Source organism: Urocitellus parryii, chromosome 6 (assembly GCF_045843805.1).
Source record: "Urocitellus parryii isolate mUroPar1 chromosome 6, mUroPar1.hap1, whole genome shotgun sequence".
Classification (NCBI taxonomy): Eukaryota; Metazoa; Chordata; class Mammalia; order Rodentia; family Sciuridae; genus Urocitellus; species Urocitellus parryii.
In genome coordinates, this window is record NC_135536.1 from 52,747,580 (window position 1) to 52,768,023 (window position 20,444).

Here is a 20,444-nt window from a genome sequence, read left to right on the forward strand (position 1 = left end):
TTAATAATCAGGTATGCTTCACTCTGTAATAAATTACCTGAATGTAGTGGATTGAAAATGCAACCATTCATTAGCTAATGATTATGTGTTTTGGCAATTTGAATATTGAGATAGGCAGTTCTTCCCTTGGTCTTTCCTATATTCACACATGTGGCTAGAACCAGTGAATTTCACCAGGGATGGAATGACCTAAGATAACATCTTTCTTGTCACTGTTGGTTGGAAGCTACTAACTAGGATGCCTTTGGATTATATTGATAATATATATTATGTATTTTCTTAGTGTAAAACATCTTTCTAACTTTAAAAATAAACTAATTTATTTGTTTAATATTTAATATTAAGTCAGGTGACAGGAGTTATGAATCATGATTTCGGGGTTGGCACACATCACTTTTATGACCTTAAGTTTTTTCCCTTAACATTACAGAAATGTTATTTTATCATCTAAAGAACAAGGGTATTATACCAGATGATTAGCCACTAATTTGTGATTCTTAGATTTTGAGTTTCTTAGGTACCTAGAGTATTTATGCTGCACACCCTTCTGAAGGAAGCTGTCATCATTTTAATATTCTTATTTAAATCCTAACAATATTTCCTATCAGTTGCTTTGCAATTCTCCATTGCTGCTTTTATGTTTCTTCTAGTAGATTATATTCAGGATGTTTTTATTGCTTTATTGCTATCCATTCTTTTATTTATCCACATTCATTCAGGAAGGGTCAGCTATGTGCCAAGTGATATATGGGAAAGATATGTTTAGGTTACTATATACTATTTTGGGAAAATTAATCAATATATGCATAACAGAGGAAACTTCTATTGCAAAGTGAGCTAAATAAACCTTTTTCCCTGTTATCAAATGCATAATCACACATAAATAAGAAACTAAGCACTATAAAATTCCCTTGAAGATCTGTATTTGCTACTTAAATAGGTAGGTACATTTCTTTCCACTTTTCAGGACAAAAATATGTGTTATTATTATGTGATAAATGGAAATTTGAAATCAGTTTCATTGAAAGTTATTTAAAATTAACTAAACAAAATAGAATTGTGGACAAATGTGGCAAAGATAGTTTTTATTAAATTAGATCGGAAAAAATAAATGCTAGGAGGTAAAATAACTTTAATACATATACATTTATAGTATATGAAACAAACATATCTCAGACTAAAATGAAAGTAAAACCTTCTTTTCTCTCTCAATTTGATGGAATGATCTGCATACTTAGTCTAAGTAGTTTCATGTAAAGTCACAAAGAGAATATTCAGAAAGAGAAAATATAAAGAAAATAACACAAATCCATTCTTGAAATTACAGACACTTCATTGTAATTCCCAAAATATTATTAAATTATATGCGTTAATTATGTTTTCTTACAATTTTACAAACATTTATAGATAATCAAACATATAATCAATAACATATTCATAAAAAGTTTAATTAAAATCAGCTTCAATGTTTCATGCTATTGAGATCATAACTCTCTATTATTACCATTTTCACAAAAAAAAATTAGCTTTCAATGAAACTTAGCAGTGAAAATATTTGCTTTGGAGGAGGAGAATACTTTTCTCTCTTATAGACACTCATATTGAGTCTGTTTTACTTATAAGCTTTTGTTCCTATTTCCTGTAAAGAATTTAAAAGTTTCCTGAATTCACTTTGCAAATGAAACAATGACCATTTTCTTACTGAAATCCCTCAATCTGTCTCAAAAAGAAATAGACTCTACCACAATTTCTGCAATCATTTCATGGATATAATTTTCTTGAAATGAAAAACCAAAATACTTCTGCAGTACAGAAAACAAATACTGATCTAATTATTAAATATTGAGTGAAGCTGGACCTGGTGGCACATAATGGTATTCCCAGTGGCTCAGAAGGCTGAGGCAGGAGGATCTTGAATTCAAAGCCATCCTCAGTAACTTAGGGAGAAAGCCCTGAATAACTCAGGAAGACCCTGTTTCTAAATAAATTACAAAAAGGGTGGGAGAGGGAAGGGATGTGGCTGAGTGGTTTAGGGTCCCTGGGTTTGATTTCCAGTACTAACAACAACAACAACAGAAAAGATTGAGTGGCCTTTGACTTTTCAGGGGAGTATAGTACAAGAGATACAGGTTCAGCTTACAAATAAACAAAACAAAATAGTTGCATAATGTGTCAAACACAAAGTAAAAGAGATAAAAATTTTAAGAGCAGGGGCATTTTTTCTAACAACTAAACAAACAATTTTTAATAAAGAAGACATTAAACCAAGTTTCATAAAAAAAATGAATGAGCTAGAGAGAACTTTTCTCTCTAAAATTTTCAAGAAGGACCTCATGGGCCCTGTATACGGGAGAGGTACAACTGGATTTAAGGATCAGATTGGATGGAAAACTGAAGGCAGGAGTCACAAAGGACTACATGAAAGATAGTATAGTTGTTAAGATAAACAGGAAGGGAATAAATCCAATCTGAAAAATAGATTTTCTAAAATTTAAAGTAGATTCTCTTCAAGTTCACCAATTTAGTTGGTTGATGGGTTTTAATATTTAACAACATGTTGCTAAAAAAATAAAATGAAGTATAAATGAAGAAAAAAAAGCTAGTGTTTGTTATATTTTTTAATTTTTATGTAGCCACGTAAAACATTATGAATATTTCACTAATCCTAATTAATTACAAAGCAGAATTTCTATTTTTTTCACTAATTTTATTTTTACTTTGGAATTCTGATAAGTAGATAACTGAATAAATAAATGTATTAATACCTAAGAGCAAACCCTAGTATGTATCTAAAATTGTTTTATTATTCCTAGTCTTTAAATGGAGAAGCTATCACATAATTTGGTTCCCAGAATCATGATCCCCTAGATGATTTTCTCTATTCCATTTGAGGCAAACAGTATATTTTATTCAGTCTTTTGCACATACTTAACAGCTGTTGGTTGAAGTGCTCTATGTAAGCATGTAGTGCTTAATTGACAATTCACTTTTTAATTGCCATTAAATATCAAATGCACATGGTGGACAAGCATACCATCACACAGTCTGTTTTCCTTCTAGTACAATGGTTTGCTTAAATCTTCTGACTGTAAGACTGAGAGTTAGTTGTCCCCCTTCTCTTCCCATGGCTGCTGCCTCTTACAAGTTTCTCACCAGCTGTGGTCTGATCAATCCCTGATTTCTAGCTGGGCTTCCCACCTGAATTTTCCTTCCTTGTTCACCAACACCACCCCAGTCTCTCCTTAAACTCTGAAGTAATGTTTCAAGTCATATACTTTCTTATACTAGTGACTATCTAATAAGAATTAGTTTATATATTACAAAATGCAAAACCTTTAATTATACTTTGAAAGTCTTTTACATTCCTTAGCACATGTCTCCCTCAAATTAATTTTCACAGCTTCTCCACATACTTATCATTCTTTGATAAGGTTTATAACTTTCTTGTCTCCTACCTCCATTGGCATTTGTGCCTTTATTCATTTCTTTTTTTGAAAACCTGCCTCGAAATCCTTTAATGTGTCTTCTGTTGTCTTTTCTACATAACCATATAGTATGTTCATTGAGGTCTAAATCAAGTTTTTATTACTCAAGCTCACAATCATTTTTTCTAGATATCTGGATGCTGAATACTGAATTTCACACAATTTGGCACTTCACAATTTTCTGATTTGGTAAGTGAACACCACCAAAATTCACTCTATTTTTTTTTTATTGATTTAAAAAAAAATAAATGACAGCAGAATGCATTACAATTCTTATTACATATATACAACACAACTTTTCATATTTCTGGTTGTATACAAAGTATGTTGACACCAATTTGTGTCTTCATACATATACTTTGGATAATAATGTCCATCACATTCCACTGTCCTTGCTAATCTCCTGCCGCCTCCATTTTCCTCCCACTCCTTGGCCCTATCTAGAATTCATCTATTCCTCTCATGCTCTCCCTCCCTACCTGACTATGAGTAAGCCTCCTTATATCAGAGAACACATTTGGCATTTGTTTTGGGGGTATTGGCTAGCTTCACTTAGCATTATCTTCTCCAGTGCCATCCATTTACCTGAAAATGCCATGATTTTGTTCTTTTTTATTGCTGAGTAAAATTCCATTGTGTATACATGCCACATTTTTTTTTATCAATTCATCCACTGAAGGGCATCTAAGTTGGCTCCACAGTTTAGCTATTGTGAATTGTGCTGCTCCAAACATTAATGTGGCTGTGTCCCTGTACTATGCTTTTTTAAGTCCTGTGGGTATAAACCCAGGAGAGGGACAGTGGGTCAAATAGTGGTTCCATTCCCAGATTTCCAAGGAATCTTCACTGCTTTACATATTGACTACACCAATTTGCAGTCCCATCAGCAATGTATGAGTGTACCTCTTTTTCCCCAGATCCTTGCCAACACTTTTGTTGTTTGTCTTCATAATAGTTGCCATTCTAACTGGAGTAAGATGAAATCTTAGAGTAGTTTTGATTTACATTTCTCTAATTGCTATAGATGATGAACATTTTTTCATACATTTTTTGATTGGTTGTATATTCAGGTCCTTGACTCATTTTTTTGATTGGGTTATTTGTTTTTTTGGTGCTTAGCTTTTTGAGTTCTTTATATATCCTAGAGATTAGTGCTCTATCTGATGTGTGAGGGGTAAAAATTTGCTCCCAGGATGTAGGCTCTCTGTTAACCTCACAGATTTTTTCTTTTGCTGAGAAGAAACTTTTTAGTTTGATTCCATCCCATTTATTGATTCTTGGTTTTAATTCTTGCACTATAGGAGTCTTATTAGGGAAGAACTCACATGGACTGCAGAAGCAAGCAGGGGTTTCCATCCTTGTATCAAATATAATAGACTTCAAGCCAAAGTTAATAAAAAGGAATAAAGATGGAAATTATATACTGCTCAAGGGAACCATACACCAAAAAGACATAATAATCATAAACATATATATTCCCCAAACAATGATGCAGCTATGTTCATCAAAACTTCTTCTCAAGTTTAAGAGTCAAATTGACCACAACACAATAATCTTGAGTGACTTTAACATACCTCTCTCACCACTGGATAGATCTTCCAAACAAAAGTTGAATAAAGAAAATATAGAACTCAATAATACAATCAATAACTTAGACTTAATGGACATATATAGAATATTTCAAACTGGATCAAGCAGATGCACTTTTTTTCTCAGCAGCACATTTCTCTAAAATAGACCATATAATATGTCATAAAGCAACTCTTAGCAAATACCGAAAAGTAGAGATACTACCATGCATTTTATCAGATCATAATGAAATGAAATTGGAAATCAATAACAAAATAAAAAACAAAAATTTCTCCATCACCTGGAGACTAAAAAATATGTTACTGAATGAACAATGGATTAAAGAAGACATCAAGGAGGAGATTTAAAAATATCTTAGAGGTAAATAAGAACATAGACACAACATATCTAAATCTCTTTCTGGGACACTATGAAAGCATTACTAAGAGGAAAATTCATTGCATGGAGTTCATTCTTTAAAAGAAGAAAAAGTCAACAAATAAATGACCTCATACTACATCTCATAGAAGAATAAATCAACAGTAAAAGCCATAGAAGGAAAGAAATAATTAAAATTATAGCTAAAATCAATGAAATCGAAACAAAAGAAACCATTGAAAAAATTGACAAAATAAAAAGTTGGTTCTTTGAAAAAATAAATAAAATTGACAGAACCTTAGTATGCTAACGAAGAGAGGGAGAGAGAGAAAACTCAAATTACCAGCATACATGATGAAAAAGGTAATATCACAACAGACACTAAAGAAAGGATAATTAGAAATTGTTTTGAAAACTTATATTCCAATAAAATAGGAGACATTAAGGGCATCAAAAAATTTCTTAACTCATATGATCTTCCCAGATTGAATCAGGAAGATATACACAATTTAAACAGACCAATATCAAGTGATGAAATAGAAGACACCATCAAAAGCTTACCAAGAAAAGCCCAGGACTGCATGGATACATAGCTGAGTTCTACAAGACCTTTAAAGAAGAACTGATACCAATACTCTACAATTTATTTCAGGAAATAGAAAAAGAGGCAGCAATTCCAAACTCATTCTATGAGGTCAATATCACCCTGATCCCAAAACCAGGCAAAGACATCAAAGAAAGAAAACTTCAGACCAATATCTCTAATGAACACAGATGCAAAAATTCTCAATAAAATTTTGGCAAATCGAATACAAAAACATCAAAAAGATTGTGCACCATGATCAAGTAGGATTTATCCCAGGGATGCAAGGTTGGTTCAACTTAGGGAAATCAATAAATGTAATTCATCACATCAATACACTCAAAGATAAGAATCATATGATCATCTCAGTAGACACAGAAAAAGCATTTGACAAAATACAGTACTGCTTCACGTTCAAAACATTAGAAAAACTATGGGTAACAGGAACATATCTCAACATCATAAAGGCCATTTAAACTAAGCCTCAGGCCAACATCATTCTAAATGGAGAAAAATTAAAGGCATTCCCTCTAAAAACTGGAACAAGACAAGGATGCCCTCTTTTACCACTTCTATACAACATAGTTTCTTGAAACAGTGACCAGAGCAATTAGACAGAAGAAAGAAATTAAAGGGATACACATAGGAAAAGAAGAACTCAAATTAGCACTATTTGTTGATGATATGATTCTATACCTAGAAGACCCCAAAAACTCCACCAGAAAACTTCTGGAAATAGTAAATGAATTCAGCAAAGTAGGAGGATATAAAATCTACACCCATAAAACAAAGGCATTTCTGTATGTCAGTGACAAATCCTCAGAAATGGAAATGAGAAAAACTACCCTATTTACAATAACCTCAAAAAAAAGATACTTGGGAATCAACTTAATGAAAGAGGTGAAAGATACATTCAATGAAAACTACAGAACCCTAAAGAAAGAAATCAAAGAAGACCTTAGAAGATGGAAAGATCTACCTTGCTCTTGGATAGGCAGAATTAATATTATCAAAATGACCATACTTCCAAAAGCACTATAGAGATTTAATGCAATTCAAATAAAAATCCCAATGGCACTCCTCATAGAAATAGAAAAAGCAATCATGAAATTCATCTGGAAAAATAAGATACCCAGAATAGCTAAAGCAATCCTTAGCAGAAAGAGTGAAGCAGGTGGCATCACTATACCAGACCTTAGACTATACTACAGAGCAAATACTAACCAAAACAGCATGGTATTGGCACCAAAACAGACTGGTAGACCAATGGTGCAGAATAGAGGACACACAGACTAACCCATCAAATTGTAATTATCTTATATTAGACAAAGGTGCCAAAAACATGCATTGGAGAAAAGATAGCATCTTCAACAAATGGTGCTGGGAAAACTGGGAATCCATATGCAACAAAATGAAATTAAACCCCTATCTCTCACCATGCACAAAACTCAACTCAAAGTGGATCAAGGACCTAGGAATTAAACCAGAGACTCTGTGTCTAATAGAAGAAAAAGTAGGGCCTAATCTTCATCATGTGAGATTAGGCCCCAACTTCCTTAATAAAATGCATTCTATTTTATATGAAGTACATACATGTAAAAACTTATTTAAAATATGTGTGCTTTGTTCTTTATGAATGGTTTACCTGCACAGACTCATCAGGTCTACATAAAGAGACTGACTCTGGAATACAGTCAAGTTCTCTCCTATTAAAGGGGATTCTCATATCATCCAACCTCTCCCTTAATCTCAGTGTCTCTGACATCTCCATGAAATGCATTGTTTTCACTAATACCCTGCATACTTCCCTGTATAAGTCATTTCTTCTGAAATATTCCTATAAACCAACAGCCTCTTCCCCTCCCTGTTCCTTATTATCTCCATTCTTGTCTTTATCTCTTCCTTTTATGTTTCCTTCCCTTTTTATCTCCTCCCATAACTTCACTCATTTCTTCTGGGTGAAAAGTTTGCATTTCTTCATCTTCTAAGTTTCACATGCATGTTTCCAATAGTTTTTAAAATATTTTCACCCAGGTCTTTCTTTTGCATTTCACTTAGATAAATACATATCGCAATTATTTTTCTTTTCCAAAAACATATTTCTTCTTTCTACCAGTATGACTAGCATTGTTTCAGTTATGTCAATTGTGCTTTCTACCTCTGCCTTTCCTCAGGTCTGGTGTCTTTTTAAGCACTATGTTTCTCTCTTCTTCACAGAACTTATCAAAGGAACCAAGATTTTTGATGTATTTGGAACAAAACTGCTGGAAACTATTTTACTTGAGTAATGTTTTAGAATTTATGGTAGACATTCCATTAAAATAAAGTACATTTTCTCAAGAAAGCAAGACAGAAATATTTTAACTACTTAGAAATACATCATTCCTATTCAGTTTTCGATTGCACAGTAAGTATGAAGTTGTATGATAAATTATTATAGATTTAATAGTTGGAAACTACATTTCTCAAAACACACATTTTTTGTGATTTCTCCTTTCATTTTTAATGGGAATAGTCTGAGTTTCATTTCCACAAATTTGCCTAATGAGAATGAGAACACAGAAGTCCACAAAGCAAGAAATAGTCTACAAAACAAAAAAAAGTTGTAAAACACATCTTGAGTATTCTAGACCACTAAGCAGGTTTTAAAGAATAGTTGGTTCTTTTGTTTTTGTTAATTACCCAAGAAATAGAAAATTAAATTCTACACAAGTGAGATAAGTGCCTAATTAGAGTCAGCTGGATAAACATTGAAGCGTCATTGTCAGTCCCTCCCAGGATTCCTGTCTGTTTCTCTCTGCCTCTGTTTCTGCTGTGATACTATTTTCTACCCTGTGCTTATCACTCTATTTCCCTTTCTTTTTTCCTTTTTCTTTTTTCTTGAATAACTGCTCTAAGATAGAAATCAGTAGTGCAACGGGGACTGTAAAACTGCTTTCAAGTTTCAGATGGATGGCTTCCCTCTGCGGGCTTCACCACAAATGGTTTTCCCTGAAGAACCACCTCTCACTGTTTCATGAAAGGTCTCCTTTCCGCTATGCCAGCACCCAAAGACTAAGGTTTAAAATGTATTCTTTTCATCACGCTGTGCCTCAGTGCCTATTGTAAAACCTCTGAATGATTGACAGATGCCAACTAGCAACATTTTCATGAGGCAAATTGTAAAACATATGTAGAAATCAGAAAGAGAAATGCCTGTTAACAAAATCCATGTCTCTTTTAAAACTGATCTAGTTGCTTAGCTGATAAACTTCCCCTTGACATAAACTAACACAAAGCTATCTGTTAGAATATGTCATAGAATTTTATTATAGGTGATAGCATTATTTTTAATAGAATATTTTCCTTTTTGTAAACTAGGAGAAAGCCAAAACCAAAATATTTGTTCTATACAGGTAATGCCAATGCCTTTGACTAATATCTAACCATTGACTAAAGGTAAATGTTGAGGCATGATATATTGGGTTTGTAATAAAACCAAATATAAACTAAACTGAAAACTGTGAGGAAAAAAACAGGATTATTTATCATAATTTCCAGTGAGGAAGTCTAATAAAAGGGGAAATACTTTCCCTGTCAATTGCATCTTTTATTAATGCAAAGCATGAAGCTAGGAAGATAGGCATACCTACTGAGATATTACACCTCAATGAAGTCAATAGAACAATAAAGCAACTTACACAAAACTTTTTGCTTTTCCAGCACATAGAGAACTCATGGTAATACTATAGTGTAATTCATTAAGTTTACAATAACATTTTAGCAATAAAATAAAATGTTTTATTGCTAAAAACCTACTAGTGATTCAGCCTTCAGCTAGCATCAATCTTTTTTGCTAATTATTCATTGCAGAAGCCTGGGATGACTCTGGATGAGGTTGTGCATGCCTGTAATCCCAGCAGTTTAGGAGGCTGAGGCAGGAGGATCACAAGTTCAAAGCCAGCCTCAGCAAACACTAAGCAACTCAGTAAGACCTTGTCTCTAAATACAATACAAAATAGGGCTGAGAATGTGGCTCAGTGATTGAGTACCCATGAGTTTAATCCCTGGTACCCCACTTGCCCCCTCAAACAAAAAGGAAGAAGAAGTCTGAGATGATTGGTTAATTTTTTAAACCAAGACCACCATGAAATTTGTCACATGAATCTGCCCTTCATTCATGACAGATTTTTCTGTAGCATTTGATGTTATTTTGTAATATTTTACCCACAGTATAACTTCTTTCAAAATTGGAGTCAGTCCTCTCAAACCCTGTCACTACTTTTTTCACTAATATTATGTAATATTGCAAAAAATTTGTTGTAATTTCAGAAATAAAGGTGTTCATAGCATCATTACTGGGAGAAGAAATAATTTCAAGAAATAATTCCCTTTTCTTGTTCATGAAAAGCAACTCATCATTTATTACATTTTTATCATTAAATTTGTAGCAATACATTTATATCTTCAGACTTCCCTTCTAATTCTAGTTCTCTTGTTATTTCCACAGTTACAGGTTATGGGATGGGATGGGGGTCAACGAACAGCATATATCATTCCCGGGATAATCCAAGCCACCCTAAAGCTTATAATCTAAAATAACAAGTAAATAACAAAGAACAAATACTCAGAAATATGTTTACAGAAAGCGAAGCCCCTGATAGATCTAGTCCATATGGGTTCTGGAACTAGACAAGGATAAAATGGCTCTGGTGGTTTATTTAAGTAGGTACATTAAAGGCAGGGATAAAGTTTCAGGGGCGGAGTCTTGCTACAGGTCGCCTTGTAGTCAGCAGGTTGATTGACATCTTGGCAAGTCACACACAGCTCAGGTGCTTTTCTGGCCTCGGTAGAGCAGGATAGAGATTCACATTATCCCTGAGCAATTGAGGAAACGTCCACTGGTCATTCCCAGACACCAGATGTCTCTATCCATGAGGTTTTCATGCATGGTGAGCCACATGCAACCCAAGGACGGCTCCTGACAGTAAGTACTTCCTCCACTGAAATTTTGAGCCCGTAAAAGTCATCCATTAGATTTAGAATTAGCTTCTTCCAAACTCCTTAAAATATTGATTTTTTTCACCTCCTCAGATGATTCAGGACAAACATGATAATGATGATAATGTTTTTGATACTGGAGATAGAACCTAGGGTCCATATCTCTGACCCTGTTCAGTTTTTATTTTTAGACAGCGCCTCACTAAGTAGTTAAAGCTAGCCTCAAACTTGCAATCCTCCTGCTTCAGCCTCCTGAGCTGCTGTGATTACAGGGACGTGCCACCACACCAACAAAGATTTTATAGTTTTTATCTAATTTACAGTTTTCCCTTTTTGTTTGTTTTTGTGTATTTTGCTTGTTTTTGTGTGCTACCGATCGAACCAACGGCCTTGCACTTGCTAGGCAAGCACTCTATCACTAAGCTATTTCCCCCGCCCCCTCATGATTATCCTTAATGGCATCTATAATGATGAATTTTTTTCCAGAAAGTTATACTTTGCTCAGATCCATCACAGGAATAATTATGTGTAGCAGTGATAGCCTTATGAAATGTATTAAACAATAAGACTTGAAATTCAAAATTATCGCTGGGCCCCCAAACTGCAGAATGGATGTTGTGTAGACAGATATCAATCTTGTTGTGTACCACTATCAGTGCTTTTGGGTGACCAGGGGTAATGTTAATGAGCAGAAATAGTTTGAAAAGAAACTTTTTTCCCCCCTGAGCTCTAAGTCTCAACAGTGGACTTAAAATATCCAGTAAATCATGTTGTAAACAGATATACTCTCATCCATAGCCAGTTGTTCCATTTATGGTCCAAAGGCAGAATAAATTTAGTATGATTCTTAAGGTCACCAGGATTTTCAGAATAGTAAATAAACACTGGTTTTAATTTATAGTCAATTTTTTGAGTTCTTTGTATACTCTGGATATTAGGACTCTATCTGAAGTGTGAGGAGTAAAAATTTGTTCCCATGATGTAGGCTCCCTATTTACCTCTCTTATTGTTTCTCTTGCTGAGAAAAAACTTCTTAGTTTAAGTAGGTCCCATTTGTTGATTCTTGTTATTAACTCTTGTGCTATGGATGTCCTATTAAGAAATTTGGAGCCCAACCTCACAGTCTGTAGGTCGGAGCCAACTTTTTCTTCTATCAGACGCAGAGTCTCTGATTTGATATCAAGCTCCTTGATCCATTTTGAGTTAACTTTTGTGCATGGCGAGAGAAAGGGATTCAGTTTCATTTTGTTGCATATGGATTTCCAGTTTTCCCAGCACCATTTGTTGAAGATGCTATCCTTCCTCCATTGCATGCTTTTAGCCCCTTTATTAAATATAAGATAGTTGTAACTTTGTGGATTAGTCTCTGTGTCCTCTATTCTGTACCATTGGTCCACCTGCCTGTTTTGGTACCAGTACCATGCTGTTTTTGTTACGATTGCTCTGTAGTATAATTTGAAATCTGGTATCGCTATACCCCCTGATTCACAGTTCCTGCTTAGAGTTGCTTTTGCTATTCTGGGTCTTTTATTATTCCATATGAATTTCATGATTGCTTTATCTATTTCTACAAGAAATGTCATTGGGATTTTGATTGGCATTGCATTGAACCTATAGAGAACTTTTGGTAATATCGCCATTTTGATGATGTTAGTTCTGCCTATCCATGAACAGGGTATATTTTTCCATCTTCTAAGATCTTCTTCTATTTCTCTCTTTAGGGTTTAGTAGTTTTCATTGTATAAGTCTTTCACCTCTTTTGTTAGGTTGATTCCCAAGTATTTTTTTTTTTGATGATATTGTGAATGGGGTGTTTTTCCTCATTTCCATTTCAGAAGTTTTGTTGCTGATATACAGGAATGCCTTTGATTTATGCGTGTTGATTTTATATCCTGCCACTTTGCTGAATTAATTTATTCATTCTAGTAGTTTCTTTGTAGACCTTTTTGGGTCTGCTAGGTATAGAATCATGTCACCTGCAAATAGTGATAATTTAAGTTCTTCTTTTCCTATTTTTATGCCTTTAATTTCTTTCGTCTAATTGCTCTGGCCAGTGTTTCGAGGACTGTATTGAATAAAAGTGGTGATAGAGGGCATCCCTGTCTTGTTCCAGATTTCAGAGGGAATGCCTTCAATTTTTCTCCATTCAGAATGGAGAAATTAATTTATAGTCATCAACAAGAGAGCTAGCCTGTCCTTTGAAGCCAGGCAATGATCTCTTCTCTAGCTATGAACATCCTCGGTGGCAGCTTCTTCTAACATGAGGCTGTTTTGCCTACATGGAAGATCTGTACTTTGTGTTATGACCATTACTGGTTCTCTAAGCCACATCTTGTGGCAGCTTCTACATGGTGCATATTGTTTCTCTTTAGATTTTCATGTCACGGAGTTTCCTTCCTAGGGTGAAGCTCTCAACCTCTGTCCAGTTCACATTTGTATTCTGTAGCTTCCTCAATTCTCTCAACCTTCATAGAATTGAAGAGAGTTGGGCCCTTTTTCAGAATTAGGCTTGATCTTAGGGGATGTTGTGGCATGGAAACTGACTTCCCTGTTGCTTTTTGGCCTTGTGATCTTGGTTTGGTTGTAGTTGAAAATGTGACATTGGAATGTAATAATGTGGTAACTCTGGAAATAAGATTATTCTCTTTCCCTGGGGCTTCCTATTTTTTTTGTTTGTTTCTGACTTTAATTGTTGAAAGCTGTCTCTGTGCTGAGGCTCAGCCTGAGGTGTGAGCTTAAGGTCTGCTCAGGCCTTCTCCTGATTTGCACTGACTTTCTAATTCCTCAGTATATGCAGTTTTGTTTGTTTGTTTGTTAATGTTCTAGTTTTTTTGTGTCTGAGTCCCAAGAGGGAAAATAGAGAGGCAGTATGTGGCATCAGTCCGTTTTCATCTCCTGGGAATCATTCAGGCAGAGAAAGGAGTACTTACAACAGGGTGGGCTGCCACCCCCTTGCATATCTGTGTTCAGAAGCAGCCATCAGTGGTCACAACAGAGAATCTTTTTTTTTTTTTTTTTTTTTTTTTTTTTTTTTTAAGGACATGGTTCCTTTTGCACACCCAGGCTACTGCAAGACATGTGCAAGCTGCTTCAGGAGCTCATGCACAGCTACCTACCACAGGGCTGGGGTAGAGAAACTGACTAACACTAAGTGCAGTTTACTTTTCAAGCCTTCCCCTGGAAGTTATAAGCCTTCAGCAGACTCAAAGTTCCATAATGGTTAAACAAATTGTGCTAGTGCAAGCAAGTGCCTTGGTGGGAGGGTGGGGGAGACAGATATCTGGTGTTCCTACTTTACCATCTTCCAGAAACCTAGGTAATGAGACCTCAATATTGACGAATTTCACATCCATGACTTCAAACAACCACAGATAAAAAAGCATTTGAAAAAAATTACATATGTACTGAGTATGTACAGACTTTTTCCCTGTTACTATTCTCTAAATAATTTATTAACAACATTTACATAGCCTTAATAGATTGCATTAGGCGTTGTAAGTAATCTACAGATGACTTTAAGCATACAGGAGGATGTGCACAGTTAAGTGCAAACACTATACCATTTCATATTAGAAAATTGAGTATTCAGTGATTCCTAGAACCAATTCTCATGGATTCTGAAAGCTATCTGCATATGTGCAGGTGTGTGTGCACACCTATACTGCACTATTAACTGGTCTCAGTTACATCAAAATTTAAAAGCAGGTCCTATAGGGTGCTGTTATGTGTATACCATAAGATTTGGGGGCAAGGCAAGGTGGTGCATGCCTATCATCCCAGTTGATCGGGAAACTGAAGCAGGGGGATAGAGAGCTCAAACCCAGCCTCAGCAACTAAGCAAGGCAGTATAAGCAATTCAGTGAGACTCGGTCTCTAAATAAAATACAAAAAAGGGCTGGGGATGTGGCTCAGCAGTTGAGTGCCTCTGAGTTCAATCCCCAATTTAAAAAAAAAATTGTGATAGGAAATATTACTTTTGAAAACATTTTAATTTTTATTCAATTACTATTTTTATGCACTCGAATTTCCATTTTTTTCTTTTCTTTATTATATTACATAACCTGTGTAAATTCTGTAATTTTTAGAACTCCTTAAATACCTTTTAGACTTCTTTGTCTTTATCACATATGTCATGGGCTAGTGTCTATATGTAGTGAGTTGCTCTGAGTATGGTATTCTTAACAGTGTGAAATTGTTAGAGAAGGACAGATATTTCATTTGTTAAGTAATTATGGTTGATGCTTTGATCATCTATTACTGAATAGTAAGCTGCTGTTTTCCTCATAAATATGCAGTTGGATCAGGTATCAGTGGGGACATTTAGTATCTGTTCTACATGGTCTTCTCCAGGAAAGCTTGCAAAACTGGAGGATTTGCTTCCAAGGGGCTCTGCAGATGTTTGGCAGCTTGGTACTGGCTGTCTGCTGAGGACTCAGCTGTGGTTGCTGGCTCAAAACAGAGTTCCTCTCTCCCAGGTCTTCTCTGTCAGGATGCTTGGGCTGCTTCATAGATTGGAAATTTGATTTCAAGAGAAAGTATTCTAAGAGGACTAAGTGGAAGCTGCAAGTTTTATGCTATAGTCTCTGCCCTCCCAGAATTTCCCTTCCACAGATTTTGTTGGCTAAGGATGTCATGAGTGTTAGGAAAGTGGCGCAGGACTAACTCACTCAAAACACACCGAAGCTAAGCAGAAGCAAATTTATTGTCAGGAAATCTGACAGATTGCCTCTTCGCAGAGAGAACAACAGCAGATTTCCTCTCAACCAAACTTTTATAAGTCAGATCCTGGGTTATGCACTGGGCAGGCGGAGGGGCTTAGCCCTTGCTACTGCAAGTGGAAAGCAAGCTTCAAAACCTTAAGAACTGCAAAGAGGAGTGGGCAGGAGGAGCAGGCACATTGCCACCAGCTCCTGGAACTGTTAGCCCCTGTACATACTCAGCAAGTAGGCTAACTTCAGTGAGCACTGTGGTCAGGGTGCAGGTGGGGTGGAGGTGTCAGCCTTTGGGTGAGTGGGCTCTTGCTGGGGTGCTGGGAGGGAAGGGAGTAGGGTCAGGTGTCTGGGCAGAGATAAAGTCACCTTGATTTAATTTACAAATTAACCCATAGTTATGTTAACAGGCTCACAATGAGAGGCAACATTCAAAGGTAGGGGATCAAGTTGCACCTCTTGGTAGAAGTAGGAAAGATTTCTGAAGAATCCAAGCACCAGATGCTTTGGGGGAGATGAACTGATAATGTAGTCATGCTCTTCTTGATGATAGTAACTTTTTGGGATTAAGATCATAGGAGAGAGCATAATTAACTTATTCTAAAACAAAAATGAATTGATATATATTAGTCTATTTGGGATGCTTTACCAGGAGAGAGATAGATAGATAGATAGATAGATAGATAGATAGATAGATAGACACACACACACACACAGACCCCAAGAAGCTTAAATAGGAGCACTTTCCCATAGTTCTGGAGGCTGAAAACTTCACATCAAGGTGCTGGTAAAGATGGTGTCTGGTGAGGTTTCTCCTTACAGCCTGTGTGCATTCTCCTGGTGTCTCCTTCTCTTTGCTTAAGGATTCTCTCTCTTCTGGGTTAGGGTTCCCCGCCTATTCTTCTTTTAGCCTTGACTAGCTCCTTAAAGTACTATCTCTAAACACAGTCACATTGGGGTTAGGGCTTTGACATGGATTTTGGACAGACATAATTCAGGCAATCTTGGAATTTATTGATTATCTAAATGAATTTATTGATTACCTGAATGAATTTTTAAATGAAACTCTTATCTATGCTTTTTTACTTCAAACAGCATGGAATGACATTTTTATTCTATAAATAGAAACTGGTTTAAATCAGAACTCATTATAATTTTCTATTATGCTACAATTCTTTTTTCTTGCTCTGCTTAAACATCCCTAATCTGAAAATCCAAAATCTAAAATGGTTCCAAATTGGAAACTCTTATGAGTGCTGACACAATTGGGAAATGCTTCACCTGACCTTATATAACAGATAGCAGTCAACACATGGGCACAACAAAAATATCATATAAAATTATCTTCAGCCTATGTGTGTGAAGTATATATTATAAAATTACCTTCAGCCTATGTGAATACATAAATGCATTTTATGTTTAGATTTGGATCTTCTTCCTACCAAATCTTATTATGTATATGAAAGTATTCAAAAATCTAAAAAATGTCCAAAATCCAAAACACTTCTCTTCCCACAAATTTCAGATAAAGGATACTCAATATATAAATATTTTCTGAGAATATGAGGTTTCTGGAAGATGGGGTATGGAGTCCCATACCTCATTCCATATTACATGCGATTTTTGATTGAAGTTCTACTTGAATAATAAAGTTAATAAATACATGTGTAAGTCTGACTGTTGTGGTGTACTATTTATATCCCAATTATTGTTTTAGAAAGAGTATGAGGCCCTTCCTCATTTACCACCAATGGCCTGCCTGCAACATGCACTCCCTGCCAAAGCCACACAGAAATGCTTTCATTACCTGCCAGATGCAGGAGCCGCTTTATTGCAAGACAGTTGAGGCATTTATATATAACTGAATACACAGCTTAACTCAATTTAGCATCATCCAGTCACAGCAATCAGTCATCAAGGAATCCTCATCATCTTAATAATTATACACAACTTAGCTTAATTAACATTGTTAGATACAGCAGTCAGTCATTAAGGAATCTCCATCATCTTAATGGCTCCCTGGCATTACTTCTCAAACCACTCCTTCTGGCAAAGTGCCAGGCGCCATCTTGACTTGTTCATGGCCCTCATCAATTACCCACAGTCCTTGGCCAGATGAGACTAGTATCCAGGGCACTGGCTCCTCATCTTACTCTGGCTTATGCCAAAGATGTACAATGTGGTGTGGATGCCTGAGACTTAGTGTGTCAAGGTGTATAACTTTTAGCCAGTGCTGTAGGTGTTATGAATAGGCCCAAAGGGAAGACCAGTTGCTACTGAACAGAGTTGGGGACATCTCAAAGTAATAAAAGATGGTGTGACTATTGCAAAGTCAATTGATTTAAAGGATAAATACAAAAAATATTAGAGCTAAACTTGTCCAAGATGTTGCCAACAATACAAATGAAGAGACTGGGGAAGTCACCATGGTTGTGAGCCATCCATGGGCTGTGTGTGTGTGAACTATTGTGCAAAGTAGCCAAATGAGGGGATAGGTCCAGCATGGTGGGCTCCCCGCTGTCTGGGAGTGATCACGTGGGGATAGGTCCAGCATGGTGGGCTCCCCCCTGTCTGGGAGTGATCATGTGATGCAGATGTGCCTTCCCTTCTAGCTCTGCCTAAGATTCCACACAGGACCTGAGATAGGTGTGACTTGCCAAGATGTCAATCAATCTGCTGACCACAAGCCATCACAAACCAAGACTCCACCCTTGAAACTTTATCCCTGCCTATGATGTCCCTGCTATAAAATAAAGTGATTCCAGGTGCACTTGCTCTCTTTTCAGTGCTCTTTCCAACATGGGAGCTGACCCTGAAGGTCGCAGAGCCTTTCTGCCCTCCATTTGAAAATCTCATGTCTGTGTTGCGTGATTTTTTGCTGCTTTCTTAGCTTAATGTTGCAGCCAGCTCTTTTAAACCCAGTTGGTCTCGTCTGCATGGGTTTTGGCAAGACACCACCTCTCCTACTGTACTGGCACACTCTATTGCCATGGAAGCTTTGAGATGATTAGTAGAGATGCCAATCCAGTGGAAATTAGAAGAGGTGTGATGTTAGCTGTTGATGCTCTAATTGCTGAACTTAAGATGCAGTCTAAACCTGTGACAACTCCTAAAGAAGTTGCTCACATTTCTCTAATTTATGTAAATGAAGACCCCCCAAAATTAGTATCATCAGTTCTGATGCTATGAAAAAGGTTGGAAGAAAGGTGTGATCACAGTAAAGGATAGAAAAACACTCAATGAAGAAGAATTAGAAATTATTGAAGGCATGGAGTTTGATCAAGGCTATATTTCTCCATACTTTATTAAAACATCAAAAGATTAGAAATGTGAATTCCAGGATGCTTATGTTCTTTTGAGTGAAAAGAAAATTTCTAGTGTCCAGTCCATTGCATCTGCTCTTGAAATTGCCAATGCTCACTGTAAAGGCTTGGTCATAGTTGCTGAAGATATTGATGGAGAAGCTCTAAATACACTTGTTTTGTTTGAATAGGCTAAAAGCTGATCTTCAGGTTGTGGCCTTCAAAACCCCAGGTTTTGATAACAGAAAGAACCAACTTAAAGATAAGTCTATTGCTACTGGTGGTGTAATATTTGGTGAAGAGGGTTTGACGCTAAATATTGAAGATGTTTAGCTTCATGACTTAGGAAACGTTGGAAAGTTCATTATCACCAAAGATGATGCCGTACTTTTGAAAGGAAAGGGTGATAAAGGTCAAATTGAAAAGCTTTTTCAAGAAATCATGGAGCAGTTAGAAACTATGACTAGTGAATATGAAAAGAAAAAACTCAATAAACGACTGGTAGAACTTTCAGATGGAGTAGCAGTGATGAAGGTTGGTGGGCCAAGTGATGTTGAAGTGAATGAAAAGAGAGTTCCAGATGCCCTCAATGCCATAAGATCTGCTATTGAAGAAGGCATTGTCCTGGGTGGGGATTGTGTTCTGTTTTCATTGCATTCCAGCCTTAGACTCACTACCTCCAGGAAATGAAGATCAAAAAAATTGGTATAGAAATTATTAGAAGAACACTCAAAATTTCTGCAATGGCCATTGCTAAGAATGCAGGTGTTGAAGGATCTTTAATAGTTAAGAAAAAATAGTTCAGAATTCCTCAGAAGTTAGTTATGATGTTATGTTTGAAGATTTGTGAATATGATGGAAAAAGGAATCATTGACCCAACAATGGTGGTGTAAGAACTGCCTTATTGGATGTTGCTGGATCGCTTCTCTGTTAAATACAGCAGAAGTTACAGTCACAGAAATTCCTAAAGAAGAAAAGGATGCTGGATGGACACGATGGGTGGAATGGGAGGTGGTATAGGAGGTGGCATGTTCTAATTCTCAGAATAGTGCTTTACCATTATTAATCACTGTGACAGGAAGCCCAAGGCAGACTTCCTCACCAACAAACTTCAGAGAAGGCAGTTGAAGAAAATGACTGAAGAAAAGGCTGGTTGATGTTTAAGAAAATCACCAAAACCATCAGTTACTGGTTTCAATTGACAATATGTATGGCTTACTACTATTGTTGTCCATGCCGACATGTTGAGAGACACAGCCAAGTCGGAATGGCCTCTGGAATTTTGCCAGAAGTAATGGTTGAGCCACAAGCCATTAAGATGATGGTAATTAAGTTAAAGTGTGTCAATAGGGCGCCCCTGCTGCCTCGGCACCCGCTACTTTGGAGCTCTCGCGGGGATTCCTTAAAAGTTCGAGTTGGTTGGTGAAGTTCCATTGG

At 36.2% G+C, this 20,444-nt stretch overlaps 1 pseudogene; it reads left to right on the forward strand.

Moving 5' to 3' along the window:
- Positions 1–20,044, forward strand: part of LOC113188201 (60 kDa heat shock protein, mitochondrial pseudogene) — a 44,719-nt pseudogene extending 24,675 nt beyond the window's left edge.
- Positions 20,045–20,444: the final 400 nt, after the last annotated feature.